The following is a 15,435-nucleotide window of genomic DNA, read 5'->3' as shown; positions in this document are numbered from 1 at the left end:
GCGCCACATTGGGCGCTGTTGGAGAATCAGCCTCTAACTGAAGGTGCACTTTACAGAAGCCCTAAGAGGCATCACTGTCCTCACTGATAGTCAAGGAAACCCACAATCCCAGAGGTTACGGGCCTCACAAGATCGGAGGGCGAAAACTGAGAAGGATGCCCAAGGGACGTGGCCTGAGCTCAAGGCAGGTGAGCCTTCAAACCACCACACTCACCACATGGGCTCAGGTCACAAACTAAGAGTTCCTGAGGGCAGGGAAAACCAACTGTCTGCTAATGGCACCTGTTAAATACGACTCAGAGGGACATCCCAGGCGGTCCAGGGGCTAAGGCTCTGCACTCCCAAAGCACGGGGCCCGGGTTCAATCCCCCGCCGGGGAACTAGATCCCGTGTGCTGCAAGTAAAGATCCTGCCTGCCACAGTGAAGGTGGAAGGTGCTGCAACTAAGACCTAGCGCAGAGAAATAAACAAAAATCAGTACTAAAAAATAAACATGTCTTAGAGAATTTGATATATATTCTTCGCAGCCATTATGAGGTATGTTTACATTTTTAGCACTCACACAATGTAAGCTAAGTGAGCAGCTGCCCTTCGGAAAGCAACAGAGATGGTCGAAATGCCATGGGCCCCCATGTCAACCAGCCTCCTGACACTCATATCTTTCCCGTGTCATCGCGTCTAGGCAAAGAGCTTAACTTAGGTCTTGTCGGCTACTTTGTTACATAAAAGTACTTACTTTATGGAATCTGTCCCCAAACCATGAGGCATTATCAAATTACCTTCTCTCATTTATTTAATATTTCATCACAGGGCTCAGAATTAACACCATCCTTCGCCTTCACAAACGCTTCTCTGTGTACAGGCCTGTGGGCAGGGAGAACTAATCCACAGAAATAAACCTTCTCTCCGTGTTCGCCAAGGTCAATAACGTTAAAGGACGGACTTCATTTAACTCTGCCTCTATGCTTTCAACCAATGAGCTGCGGTGCAAGGGACCATCTTAACACCATGGCCATTAGAGGTTTTGCTCAAATTTTTCCTTTACTTTCTAAAACGCTTCCAAGTCAGACTTGAAAGGACCATCCTTATTAAAATCAAAGATAAAGACCACCCCCCTTTAAGAAGAAAGGCATGCCATCTTGGATTTTTTTTTTTTTTTAAACAAAGTGTGGCACTTTTACAAACTTGGCCCAGGTTCTTAGGAAGAAAAATAAAAACAGGATGAAACAGAAGAAGCAAAAACAAAGGCTTCCCAGTTCAAAAAAAATTTTTTTCAAGTCTAGTTCATTGGACATGGAGACCACTAAGTATTAAAGGCCTTCAACAAGATAAAGCATCTTTCACTCAATGCCACTAACACAGCAAAGTACCCTAGTCTCTAGAATTCCAAACCCAACACATTCTGTTTGGTTCAAGTTTACATTATTAGAAGGCAAGACTTTTTCTGTAACAAATCACACACATACCACACCCAATCTCTCTCTCTCTCTCACACACACACACACACACCCCCCATGGTGTCAGCTCTTCTAATTCCACAGTCACAGCAGTATCTACCCAGAGAAGTGAAGTGTTTCTACAAGGTTACAAGTGGAAAGATTTACCCTGAAGTTTGGCCTTTTTTACTTTGATGGATGAATTTACAGCCACTTCAAGAGAAGAGAGCCCAGCTCTGAAAGGCAAGCACGCCTGTATTATATTACCGAGCGGTTCACTGTTTTCACAGCTGGGCTGGGGTTTCCTTTCATGACAGTGGCCGCTGTTACCCTGTTCCTCTGCTCAAGACAAGGTTCTTTACGATTTGAAGCAAACAGGGCGGCCGCCTGGGTTCTGCACCCACACTTGTCCAAAGACCCCTTTCTGTTACTTTCTTAACGACCAAAGTGGCTGCAATCAGCCCATCTGCCAACTCCTATCCCTTAAGAAGCGGTCAGGTAGGAACAGTTTAAAAAAAAAATACTCCTCTACTCCATTGAGAGCTTCCAGAAATGAAGTCTCCTCCATCCTATACCTTCAATGTCACAATGTAACTAATTTTTTAAATTTCTAATCAACCTTAGCTCTCACCTTTAAAAAAAAAAAAAAAAAAGGGTATATGCCTTCCTCTCTTGAAAAGATTAAAATTCTTTATGCTTCCAAAGTCACATGGAGGTCCTCAAAACACCATGCTGGGGAAATTCAGCACTTTTCTGAGGCTCACTTTTAAAGGGCCCAAATTGACTTTTCATTCTCCACCGTCTTTAACTTTGTAAGATGCACCTTCTCATAAGCATGACTTAAATTCAGCAGTGAGAGCAAGATAACCCAGGAAGAGGGTTCTGTTCACTTTCTGCTCTCCGCGTCTATCAATGACCTGTCCTGAAATGGGTGACTCCTACAACACCCTCTTATGCAGGAAGAAAATCTGTAACCAGACATTTGCTGAGACTGGCTAAGAAGCAGTAACTACTAAAATGAAGACACACTAAGGAGACGAAACACAGCGCTCTCCAAGTCCCGTGACGGAGGACTCGGGTTAGCACAGGGCTTCTGCTCAGCCTCCAGGTCTGCAGGGTTCCCCGCTCTCAGCAGTGGCAGCCCATACAGCTGGGCAGAAGCCACAGAAGATGCCCATGGAGATGATCCTCCCAGATCAGACAGCTTGAGAAGCAGGCTCAGCTCAGTTTTTTTCATTTGTCTCAAGCATGCAGGCTGCCCCTCAAGCATGTACCGTTTCAGAGTCTCCAAAGGTGAAGCAGATTTTCTTTAGCACTTTGAGAGAGATGTAGAATACGAAATGAACATGTAATCAAAGAATTTCTTGGAGGAAAAACAGATCAGGAGTCATATTGGTTGTCATGGACCAAACTGTGTCCCCTTAAAAAGTCATAAGTGGAGCTCTAACCTCTGATGTGGCATTAGGAGCTGGGACCTTTAAGGAGGTGATGAAGGTAAAAGAAGCCATTAAGGGTGAGGCCCTAATCCCATAAGACTTGTATCCTCATAAGGAGAGAGACATCAGGGATGTGGGCGCGCAGAGGAAGGCCCACGCAATGACATGGCAGGAGGCGGCATCAGCAAAGCAGAGAGAGGCCACAGCGGAAACCAACTGTGCCAACAACTCGATGGGAGACCCTTGCCTCCACAAAATGTGAAACAGCAAACTGCTGTTTGAGCCACCCAGTCTGCAGTGTTTGCCACAGCAGCCCAGGAAGCTGATACACTTAACTTCTACCAACCTCGGTGTCTGCATCCATGGAGGAAAATAGTGAGAAGCTGTGTTCTAGCAGGGCTATTAGAAACATCTGATGAAATACCCACGCAGAGTCCTGGACAAGTAGCAGGTTTCAATGCAACAGGGTTCTTACTAACACAACATCAGCTAAAACGCTCTCCTTGTGATATACATCTCAGATTCTCCTATGGAAATCTAAACATCTGTGCAGGTCACCAAACAGAATAAACGAACCTTAGCTTCTCTAGTAGCTGAGCTGTTCAACACTGGTGCCTCACCTTCTCCCAAGAAGTATTTACAACATGATAAACACCATGTACAACCCAGAAATTTAAAATAATGTTAAAATCAGGGCTTCCCTGGCAGTCCACTGGTTAAGACTTTGCCTTCCAATGTGGAGAGAGCGAGTTCCATCCCTGGTAGGGCAATGAAGATTCCACATGCCTCATGGTCAAAAATAGGAAAGCAAGAAACAGAATATTGTAACAAATTCAATAAAGACTTAAAAACAAACCACGTTTAAAAAAAAAAAAAAAAAAAAAACACCTTTGAAAAAGAACGAAAAATGTGAAAATAAGGACTTCTCTGGCGGTCCAGTGGTTAAAGAATCCTACTTCCAATGCAGGGGGCGTGGGTTCAATTCCTGGTCAGGGACTAAGGCCTTCCTGCCCCTTGGTGAAGCCAAAATAAGTAGAAACGTTTCCAAATAGTTTCCAGGGAAGGAAAAGGGGCAAAATAAAGGGAGAGGGGCTTAAAAAAGAAAACATGAAAATCAGTGGTTGCCTGGGGGGAAGAAGGGGGAGGAAACTGACAAATTACCTGGGGCAAAGCAAAAGGAGATTCCCCTGGAGGCTTAAATATGGGTCTGGGTTGGAGGCAGTGGTTTCCTAGGTGCACACATTTGTCAAACGTCATTCATGTATACAACTAAAATGTATAAGTTTTATTAATATGTAACTTATAGTTTTAAAAAGTTGACTTTTTTAAAAAGGGGAAAACATGCATCCACATCATTAATATTAAAAAAAAAAAAAATCTGATCTATCAGGAATCTGAAGTAGACTAGTTTCTTAAGCATTTAAATGTTAGTTCTGAGCTCCCTGGCAACCTTGGTAAAGACAAGAAAGTGCCTTCTTTATTACATGAAAAAGAGCATACTAATCCTTTAGGTGTGATGAGCTCTTGTTTTCTTAACAACTCTGAAATTTTATCAGAGGAATCCTTAAGTGAGAAACATGTGCTAGAACAAACCAGTGTTGTAAACACTTGTAAATTTCTGTGGCCTTGCAAGCCGCGTGGTCTCTGCCTTTGCCTTTTTAAACATGAAAGCAGCCAGACAGTAAGTTAATGAGTGAGTATCTCTGTCCCAATAAAACTTTATTTACAAAAACAGACAGGGAGGGCCTGTAGCTGAGCCCACACACCACAGTTTGCTGACCCCTGGGATAGACAAAGTACTTTTAATATTCAATTCTAAGCTGACCTGAAGCTAAACAAGGAAAAAGCACGGGAGGACATGAAGGTGACCTTGACCCATATATGTTTCTATGAAAGAAAACGTTAATATCGAATAGTCACAACAGCCAAGTTCGGAACTCATTTGGATAACAAGCACTGAAAACTTAATTTTAGACAGTTTACGAGATTCTATAAAAGCATCTGTAAAGAGAATCTCATTTCAACAAATATAAAAGAAATTTTTTTTAAGTATTCAATTTGTCTTAAGATCTTATGGCACTGTTTGTTTCACCCTGAATGTCATTCAACTTACTGTAACTACATCGGCTTTTCATTGCAAAGCTGGATGTTTAACTATAAACTACATCCTGCCTCTCTCTTTGTGTGTAAAATTGACAAATGTGTTGTTTTTGGATTCCAGAATTGTGGAGAAAGCCAACCTAAATGAATTAAGATGACTAATGTGTTGATTCTGCTTCCAATCCAACAAAATGTTAATGTAAGAACCCGTGTCATATGATGCTCTTTGTTTTAGTTCAAATTTAACATCAAATATAGAGTGAGGCAGTTTCTAAGTAAATTACTAAGCTGAAAATATTCCTTCGGCGTAGCAAGAACTCCATCTTGCTTAAATAAATGGAAATTTGAACATCTTTGCTCAGATCAGCCTAAAAAAAAAGTTAGAAAAAAGGAAACCTCCATTACAGGGAGCAGTATTGATTTCATCTTTCCATGGAAAGTGGCATAATACTGTGTATCGAGGAAAAGGATTCATTTCAAGTGATTCGCCCATAATCGTGACATCAAGGAACACCCTTAAAAAAAAGGGGGGGGGGGAACACCCTACACACAGCCAATGTTTAAGCAAGATGCTGTTTCTCTCGGTGTGCCAGGGAATTAATCACATCTAAGGCGAATTATGACCAAGATAACAGGAATACAGGGGTGAGAAAGACAACCCATGTGTCGCTGAGCATCCAGCTAGTAACGCAGTATCTGGCACAACTAGTTCTTCTGTAGAATGATGATGTTTTACAAATGTTTTCACTGCATTTACTTAACATTTGGCTGAGGAGTTTCGGTGGCTATAACACTCTGCTACACAGTTTTGTTCTAAGTAAACTAACATTAGTTTTTCATCACATGATATTTGAACAATTTCTATTCCCACGGAGGCAGTAACTATTACACTTTTAAAAGCTCTGCTGGAAATGTGGCAAAGCCTGAATTAAATTCCATAAACATCCACCACAGACCTTCCATGAATAAGACGCTAAATGTCACGTCCTGGATGATCAGCTAATTCTAGTATCAAATCTTTCCAGTTTTCTTAAATCAATTACATTTACTGACCAACAAAAGAATGATTTTAATAACTGCCTTCAGTGTGAAAATCAAATTTATGAAGAGATTATTTTTAAAAAAGGAAATCAATAATTAGGGGGGTCCAATCTTTCACAGAGAAAAAAAAGTAAGAAATTTAAAATTTTATAAGGAAGAATTTAGAAACCTAGGCTCTAGAAATGGAAACTACATAGAATATATGTATTTTGCCCCTAGGTTTTAGATTCAACTATGACAGGCTGTCACTATCTGAATTTTTTTTTCATTACCTGCCAGGTATTTAGGAAATTTCCATTGTTTAGCTAAGGGTAATTCTGAAATCAGTAATACTTTATTAATTACATGCTGATAAATTTCTATCAGAAAAGCAACCGTTACAATAGAAACATCAACCTCTCCAGGCATATTTTTATTTTCTAATTCTATTCAGTTCAATGATTTTTTTTTCATGAATAAAGCACTCTCTAAAGCAAGTATGTGTATTTAACTGCTACTGCTAATTATAATTCCTGAAATCTATCAGGATTTCTTAATTCAGGATCCAGGGACTATCCTCCCCACCTCCCAAACCTGCACAGAAATGCCAGGATATGAACACATTGATTACCCCCCTGTGCAAAGAAGCCGGAAATCCCATCAGAGTCTCAAAGGAGCCCAGGGTTCCGGGGGGGGCGGGAAAAAAAAAAGATGTTAAAATTCAACAGTCTGGAATTTAAAAAAAAAAAAAAAAAGATGAAAGCTGTGAAAACATTTTGCTTGTCCCTCTGAAAGATAAACAGAAAGAAGTATTGTGTACTTGACAAAACAACGAAATATCAGAACAAATCCATCCACAGGAGCTGACCATCCTGGGATCAGAAGAGGACCTCAACCGTTATGAACCCAGAGCCCTGACCAGCACTCAAGTCATTCCTGCAGCATCGTCAGCAAGTGGCCACCCAGCCTACACTTCAACACCTTTGAGATGGGGAAAGCACCTGTGCGAGGCAGCCTGCTCTATTTCTGGAAAAGAGGCAATTTCCTGCTTGCTTCCAACAGGTCATGAAGACCAGACAAGAGAAGAGCTACTTCTGAAGACCACTCACCATCGGCAAGTCCGTTCCAAGCGAGGGGGGCATATTCTGTTTGTCACTGTATCCCCAGGTCCTAGAGTGGCACCGAGTACACAGGTGAGCGCTCAGTGTTCGTTAATGGGACGGCCTGTCCATCAGCTGGCAGCATCACTGACAGAAAGGAATGCCTCTCTCACAGCATGGTTTTTAGGGACTGAACTGTGTCACGCTTAAAAAAACAAAAACAAAAATGTGTGTCCAAGCTATGACCAACCTAGACAGCATATTAAAAAGCAGAGACATCACCTTGCCAACAAAGGTCCATCTAGTCAAGACTATGGTTTTTCCAGTGGTCATGTATGGATGTGAGAGTTGGACTACGAAGAAAGCTGAGCACAGAAAAAATTGATGCTTTTGAACTGTGGTGTTGGAGAAGACTCTTGAGAGTCCCTTGTTCTGCAAGGAGATTCAACCAGTCAATTTTAAAGGAGATCAGTCCTGAATATTCATTGGAAGGACTGATGCTGAAGCTGAAACTCCAATACTTTGGCCACCTGATGTGAAGAACTGACTCAATGGAAAAGACCCTGATGCTGGGAAAGATTGAAAGGAGGAGGAGGGGACGACAGAGGATGAGGTGGCTGGATGGCATCACCGACTCAATGGAGATGAGTTTGAGCAAGGTCCAGGAGTTGGTGATGGACAGGGAGGACTGCCGTGCTGCAGTCCATGGGGTCACAGAGAGTCGGACACGACTGAGCGACTGAACTGAACCCCCAGAACCACAGAAGGTGACTTTATCTGAAAACTGGGTGTTGAAAGAGGTGATCAAGCTGAAATTAGATTGTTAGCGTACGCTCCAATCCACTGTGACAGGTGTCTCTATAAATTGGACATTTGAACACAGAGACAGTCACACACGGAGGGAAGACGGTGTGAGGACACAAGGGAGAGCCAGGCAGGGCATCACGTGAAGGTGGGGAAGAGATTGGAGTTAGGGTCTGCAGGCAGCTGAAGAGGCAAGAAGGACCCTCCCGTACAGGCTTCAGAGGGAATGCAGCCCTGCCGACACCTTCATTTCACACTGCAAGCCTCCAGAGTTCGGAAAGGATTCATTCCTCTCCTCTGAGCCACCCAGGCTGTGGTCCTTTGTTCTGGCAGCCTGAGCAAACTAATCCGACAGTGGATGAGGTCAGAGCCCCAGGGCTGATTCACACTCCGGACAGTCTGTAGCCCTTATGCGAAGCCTGGGGTGGACGGGTCACATCAGGGCACAGAGTGCAGAGCGACGGAGCCGGGGCGCACGGGCCAGGCACCCCTCACACCCGCGGTGCCCTTCCTGGTCCTGTCTCACCCCGGCCACTGCTGCTGCTGTGGCCACCAGCTCCGTGCAGCCGGAGTACCTCCGTCAAGCCACTTGACACAAACGCAGCCAGACAGCCTGACGTGGGGCCGGCTGCGGCGTGCACCCCCAGTCCTACTGCGGAGCATGGGATGCCTGCAGAAGCCCGCCTGGGGGACACAGCTGCACACCCCGAAGGGCTGGGCATTAACAGCGAGGGGCTGCCCCGGCCTGCTGGGCTGGGAGGGGTGCTCCCCCGCGCCTGCAGGCTGGCAGCCCTGAGCGCACCTCACAGACCCCCTCAGAAGGCCCCTGGGCAGAGCGCCCTGGCCCCCGCGCTGCCTGCGCCACGGCACGCCCTGCCCTGCTCAGCCTGCGCCCCTGTTTAAGCCTCTGTCCCACACCCGTGCTCTGAGCACGTCCACAAACTACCTGCAAATAAGACTCTGGCTCCAGTTCTGCTTTGAGGGGGAACCTAAGCTGAGAAGAAAACCTCTTAAAACACTTCCAATACACAACACAAACCCACTAGCTTAGTTTTGATAAAACCTGACTCATTGCACACGTCTCCCCCCTCCCCCTGCCATTCTAACTGGCCGAACTCTGCTTCCCTATAGAACTCAGCACTGGTCCACCTCTTTCCCTTGAAGGAGACCGAGTCCACCTCTCTCCTGCAGGACTATCACAAGGACTAATTAACGCCAACCTCTTCTGCCACCAGCTAACCAATGGGCACTGTGAGGACGTGACTCGATTTGCCAGCTCGTGGCTTGTCCGGGTTCCAACCAGAAGTGAACACAATGTTCTAGGTGTGGTCTGATCACTGGCACTGTTTGCCTTCCTTGACCCCCAAGACCACGAAAGCTTCAGCCACCCAAATGCACAAGCAGGCTGTCTTGCCTCAGAGACTTTACTGCTGGAGATGCTAAGGGCTACAAGGAACGCTGCCCGGTAGACACTCCCAAGCAGCTGGAGGTAACAGAGATGCCCAATGCGGCGGCAGCTGAGAAGGCCCACCTTCACCACCGGCACCCCTCACATGGTGCGGGGGCATTAAGCACTTCCATCCTGCTCCCCCAGCCTGAGCGCGTGGCCTGTGCAAGCTTGGTGATCGTCTAGGGCAGCAGGGGGATTGCAGCTGAAGGCAGGTGGCCGTCCACTGACTACTCAGAGTGGGCGCCCCCAAGTGTACCCTCCTTCTGAACAACTGTCAGCGTGCGGGACCCTGGAAAGCTGAGCTGAGCAAGGGATTTCCACTCCCCGGAGTGAGGCATGTGCTCCCTGCTCTGCGCTTTCCTCTCCCACTCGGGTCTGTCATCTGCAATGCTCAAGCGCTACGGGAAAAGCTGAGGCTTGCGCTCGGTGGCTGTGGAACGAGAGAGGCCTTCCTTATACTGTCTCTTCTGCTAAAAGCATGGATGCGGTCCAAGTTGGGCATGGGAAGCCAGGGCTTTGCAGAAATCTCTTCTGCAATCCACTGGCAGTTGCACCCGCTGCCCAAGGGCAGTCAGACAAAATCAGCAAATATTTGTCAAACTCCCAAAGCGGGACAGAAACTGATGGGTGAAGGTATCCCGCAGAAGGTCGGTCGATGAATTTAAAACTTGAGTGACTTTTCTTCCCTATTTCGTACAACAGTGCACCGGACACCAGCTCCTTTTTTAACCTCCAAGAAAACATCTAGCTTCCTTGGCGCTGGTGTCCACACGACCATGCCCACTGTTAAGAAGTTGAGAAAAGAAACTTAAAACTGAGTCCCAACAAGCAAAGATAGGAAGCTCACGGTGGACACGACAAGGCGACAGACACCATGCTGGGCACCGTCACTGCACCTCACTGGACGCCCTCGAAACCACCAGGTTGGCATCACACGCCCGCTTCACAGGCGACGACAGGGTGCAGGGCTTAAGCGTTACCAAGTTGAAAAGCACAGAGGTTTTTTTCCTATTTTTTTTTTCTTTTTATTAAAAGAAAAAAAAAGCGTATCTAATTACCTAGGAAAGAGCGAGGGCTCACAATCCAAAACAAAACCAGGCAGCGGACAGGCGTGTATGCGGCAGTTCTGCTGTGCCAAGGCTTCGCCACTGTGGCCAGCTTCCCACTTCGCACACGTCTCTCTGGGTGCAGGGACTCCAGCTGTGTTCCTACCCCCTGCCCTCACTGACCTCCCGCCCTGGCGGCCGGGGCAGCCACGTGGTGGGACGTCCAGAAGTGAGCGCGGGACCCACAAGCCCGCCTCTCCTCTCCTCCCGGGCCCCCTGTGCCGGCTGCGGGGGTGGGCTCTGCCCCCAGGGTTGGGGGGGCTCTGCCCTGCCTCTGAGGATCAGAAAGCCCACAGCCCCCCGGAAAGGCTGCGCTCCCTCACGTGAGCGGGATGAGGCGCCAGCCTTCTGGTCCCCACACGAGGGTCCCGCTTCTCTCTCAGGGCAGAACTTGGCAAAGGGGGGAAAATACGCCCTCTGCTGGGGCCTTCAAAGCCCCACACCTCTTTATGGGCGACCTGACCAATCTAAGCGCAAATTCCGCTCGTTTAGAGTAAGATGTTCTATGCACCTCGAGTCACCGTAATTTAAGAAGAGTGAGGCTGCACATTTCAAATCAGTGTGGAATTTATAAACAGATGGGGTATAACAGTACACTATTAGATTCTGTCCTCTAGACCCAAAAGAGTTCACAAGTCACATGATAAAGGCTTGCTCCAGTGAGGTCTTGGCTATTTGCGGTGTTTTCAAAACCAAATGTTTCTGTGTTTTTAACCTTCAATACTTGGTACGATAGAAGTGGTAATAATGTGCCACTTTACCTATGAAACGGAGTTCTGTATACCAACAAATTCTGGTTTAAAGAAAAAAAAAAAAAAATAAAGTTGAGAGCCATGTGAAAACCAACACTGAAGTACACAATCAGGAGACAAGACCCGAAAATCTTCTCACCACTTCCTGGGAGTTGCAGGAACCTGTCCCAATCTGAATCTATTCCACAAGCTAATCCTTTTTCTCAGCTCTGCATCATTCCTTGTTTCACTGTATCGCTATAATTTTTAAAAAGCATAGATAGGCATATCGTGAAATCCCATGCTTTGTAAAAGATTCCATTATAAGAGTAATCATTATTGAACCTTTTAGCCCAGATGTAATTTCTTACATGTTACAACAAGTTTGGCACGCATTGTGAATTTCAGCCAAGGTTGATAAAGTTCAATAACTTGGCTAACCAACCATGTGTACTACTCATTATAGAAGTAATAAATAGATTCATCAAAATGGACATGAAAAGCCATAAGAAAATCAGATCCCATTTCCAGCCTGACGCCATAAAAGCACCTCCTGGACTTTAATATAATTTTATATATAGTTATCACACCTACTCATCATTCAATATCAAGCACGTATAAGCCAATCAGTTACCTGCATTTGCATGCTGGATAAATTCCAGTTACAGGGGCAAACTCTATCCTAGGGATCTTGAAAGTCACACGAATGCACACACACTTCAGTGTTCAACGTCTGTGTGTGAGTGCAAAGCCACTCATTTGTGCCCGACGCTTTGCAACCCCATGGACTATAGGCCCTCAGGCTCCTCCGTCCATGGGATTTTTCAAGCAAGAATAATGGAGTTGCTGTTCCCTCCTCCAGGGGATCTTCCCGACCCAGGAATCAAACCAACATCTACTGAGTCTCCTACATTGCAGACAGATTTTTTTCTTTTTTTTTTTTTTGCCACTAAGCCATTGGGAAAACCCGTGTTCAACTCCTGAAAGATTTCATATCAAGTAGAAAGGGAAATCAGACAGAAACGCCTAGAAATGTCATTTTCCTTTCTATTATCTTTTGGGGTCAGTTTTAGCAGAAGTGGTTTAATTTTTATCCCCCAGTAATATTTTCAGTCTAATTATTCTTTTAGCCTCTTGATAATTGAAAAATTTAGTAGAAAGAAAAGAAAGCCTGATTTAGATCAATGTCATGGATGGAAGAAAGAGTCTCAGTTCACAGAACGAAGAGTCTCCTGTGATCCAACACACAGGAGTCGAGAGAGCTGGCCTCCAGAATCAGAACACATTTAACAGAATTCCCTCTATGGGGTAAGAGAAACTGAGCGAGTTCCGAGCTCAAAGTCCAAGCTCTCCCTGCTGCCTTTCTCTCTCTTGTGCTTCCAAACAGAAATGCGGAGACGACTTTAAGCGTTCATGTTCAAGGAAACAAAAACCTTCCCTTCTCAGAAAGAAGTCCTCCCCAACACCTGGTCAGTACAGTGGAGCTGTCGGAAGCGGATGTGGAGAACTGGTGCTGGCGAGCCAAATGCAGGGCAGCAGCAGCGTCATGGAGGACAGACCGTGGACACAGCGGGGAGGAGGGGTGGGCCAACTGGGAGCAGCACTGAGACAGGCCCAGCACGCCGAGGACAACAGCGCCGAGACACGTCTATCGCGGCGTGCGTGGCACAGCGCGTGGGAAGCCGCCCCGCGGCACAGGGGTGAGCCCGGTGCTCTGCCCACCCAGAGGAGCGATGTGGAGGCTGGGGGCGGCTCACGAGGGTGGGGACATGCGCATACTTAGGGCTGGTTCAGGCTGCTGGGTGGCAGAAACCAACATAACATGGAAAAGCAATTATCTTCCAATTAAAAATTCTAAAAACTCAGGCTGCGTGCTGCCCTATCCTTGCTAATCCTCTGGTGGAAAAACAAGAGCGCCCGGAGGCGCAGCACCTCAGCTCCAGGAGGTGCGCCTGTGGAGAGAGTCTGCACCCTCCCTGCTCAGCAGGGCCTGTCTTCATCCCCGAGGACAGAGGAGCCCACGGGGTCCACGCTGCAGGGTCCAAATGCCAGCCCGGCCGGGATGCCTCAGCATGTGGGCAACACCCTCCCCTTACTCCGTGCCTCACTCCTGCCCTCTTCTCTCTCGCTGCACCCACAGCACGCACACCAGACACCGCCTCTCCTTGCAGCTGAAGGCTTTCCTCTGGATTTTCTCTCTTGTACACACCAGCACAGCAGGATCAGCGTGTGACAACATTATAAATATCCTCATACCCTCCTGGTTCTTTTCATGTCTACCATGGAGGAGGAAAAAAAAACACAATCGAGCTTTCCAAAATCCGAGCTATGCTCCTCAAAACAAGGAAGATCGTCCCTACTATTAATTAAACAAGCAGCACCCACTCATCATGACCTTCCCCAAATACCGTGGAGCTGTTAACTCAGCCTAAGCAGGACATCACAACAGCACAGTGCTCAAAAAGTTGGCAAGCGCCGGACTCTTCCAAGAGCTTAAATACCATAATAACAGATACTGATGTTCAGAAAGATTAAAGTAAAATATGAAACTAAACAGAGAACACAGAGATGAGCCAGAGACGGGCTCTGAATCACAGAAGAAAAAGAAAACTCTCACACCGATTGTCATGATGAGAAAAAGCTTACGGAAACTAAAGAAGAGGGCTTAATGGTTCCCCAAAGACTTAAGGGATGGGTAAAATTCAGCAGGCTAACGTTACAAGCATTCTGTGCACAGAAAACAGTTTTTGCGACGTCCACATGATCGTTTATGGCAACGCCCAGAATTAGGAATATCAGTAAATTTCTAAGCAGAAATTTCAGAGAGCTATGCAGAAATGTTGTCAGGAGGAGTGGAGAGTTTTCTATTATGGACTTTATTTAAAACAAAGCCAGCTTGCGAGTATGTTGACTCTAAGGTTCAGTACTAATATTTAAGCAAACAGCTGAGTCAACATGAACAGTGTTTGCTGTTCCTTACTTGTCACAGGAGTTGATTCTCCCCACTGATGCGGAAGAGCGCACACATGCACACACACACACGGAGAGAACCAAACAATATAAAGCCCAGCTTCCTGAAGCAAACAGTCAAGGAACGTGGAAGAAGGCACACAGAGCCCCCTAATACCCATGCAACATGCACACAATCTGTTAGGTGAGCAGAAGCTAAACCTGGAGTCACTTGCTTCTACACGTGACAACTCTGTCCCCACCCAGCTCAACTCACACTCCTGAGTGCACCCCTCTCTTATGTAAGCCCGCGTCCCTCGCGGTAACCTCCTAGGACGTGCAGTGTAGAAGCTTTGGTAGTTCAGCTTCTACATTCCTATAAAGCTACTGGCGTTTCTTCTTTGGGAGTTAGTTCGAAACTGTTCCACTTTCAGGTACTTCTCTGTGGACAGTTTAAACAGAACACATGAGGATGACTGCTGTAGCCTTTGAACATTATTCAATTCTTCAGTCCAGACCAGACCAGCTTTACAGTCACTGAAACATGAAATCTGGAAGTCACTCCTGAAGACTTGAGTGTGCCATCCAAAAATTTTCAGAAGCCTGAAATTCAGCTGATGTTTAAATTTTATATAATGGATAATAAAAAAAAAAAAATCTGCTTGGAGTTTGTAAACCCCAATACACGATCTGAAAATGTGACCACTTTCCCTGACGCTGCGACAAAATGTAAAATTCAAAGTCTGGGCAATGATTCTCCACCTCGTGGTCAAATACTGTGCTTTGCTGCTGCCACGCCATTTGAGGAGCTGAGAAACTGAAAGAGGTAGAGAAGAACTGCGGCAATTGTAACAGCCCGCTGGTATACCCTGTCAGATCAATACCAGCGTCAGCAGAGCTCCGCTATACGGTCTGCGGCGTGAGGAAGGGAGGGCTGAGAGCTCCAGGGCCGAGTCCAAACGCGGAGGCAAGCACAGAATCCAACGGCAGGAGAGAGAGCCAGGACTGGGAGGGCAATCTGCCCGCCAATGAAACGAGGAAGCCTGCCATTCAAACCAACCTCGAATTTTTAGCACATACTATCTGAGCAGTATGCCGATCTGCTCAGACTATAAATACAAACATCAAAAGGCAGGCAGACATTAAAAAAAAAAAAAACGCTAACACAGCTGTACGCTTATTAGCACAAGGCAAGAAAAGGAAGTGTGGATTAATACAAATGACAGGTAAAAGCCATGATACCCGACCACAGATCCACGCTTTGTTCAAGTTAACAGTGACTTTTCGCTCACCCTGTACTTAC

The 15,435-nt window shown here is 46.1% G+C and overlaps 1 protein-coding gene across 6 annotated transcripts in view; it reads right to left on the bottom strand.

Moving 5' to 3' along the window:
• Positions 1-15,435, bottom strand: part of WWOX (WW domain containing oxidoreductase) — an 883,821-nt gene that overhangs the window by 843,519 nt on the left and 24,867 nt on the right. The gene's annotated exons all lie outside the window — the stretch shown is intronic.

Source organism: Muntiacus reevesi, chromosome 2, assembly GCF_963930625.1.
Source record: "Muntiacus reevesi chromosome 2, mMunRee1.1, whole genome shotgun sequence".
In the NCBI taxonomy this organism is placed as follows: Eukaryota; Metazoa; Chordata; class Mammalia; order Artiodactyla; family Cervidae; genus Muntiacus; species Muntiacus reevesi.
This window is presented reverse-complemented; position numbering and strand designations above follow the sequence as displayed.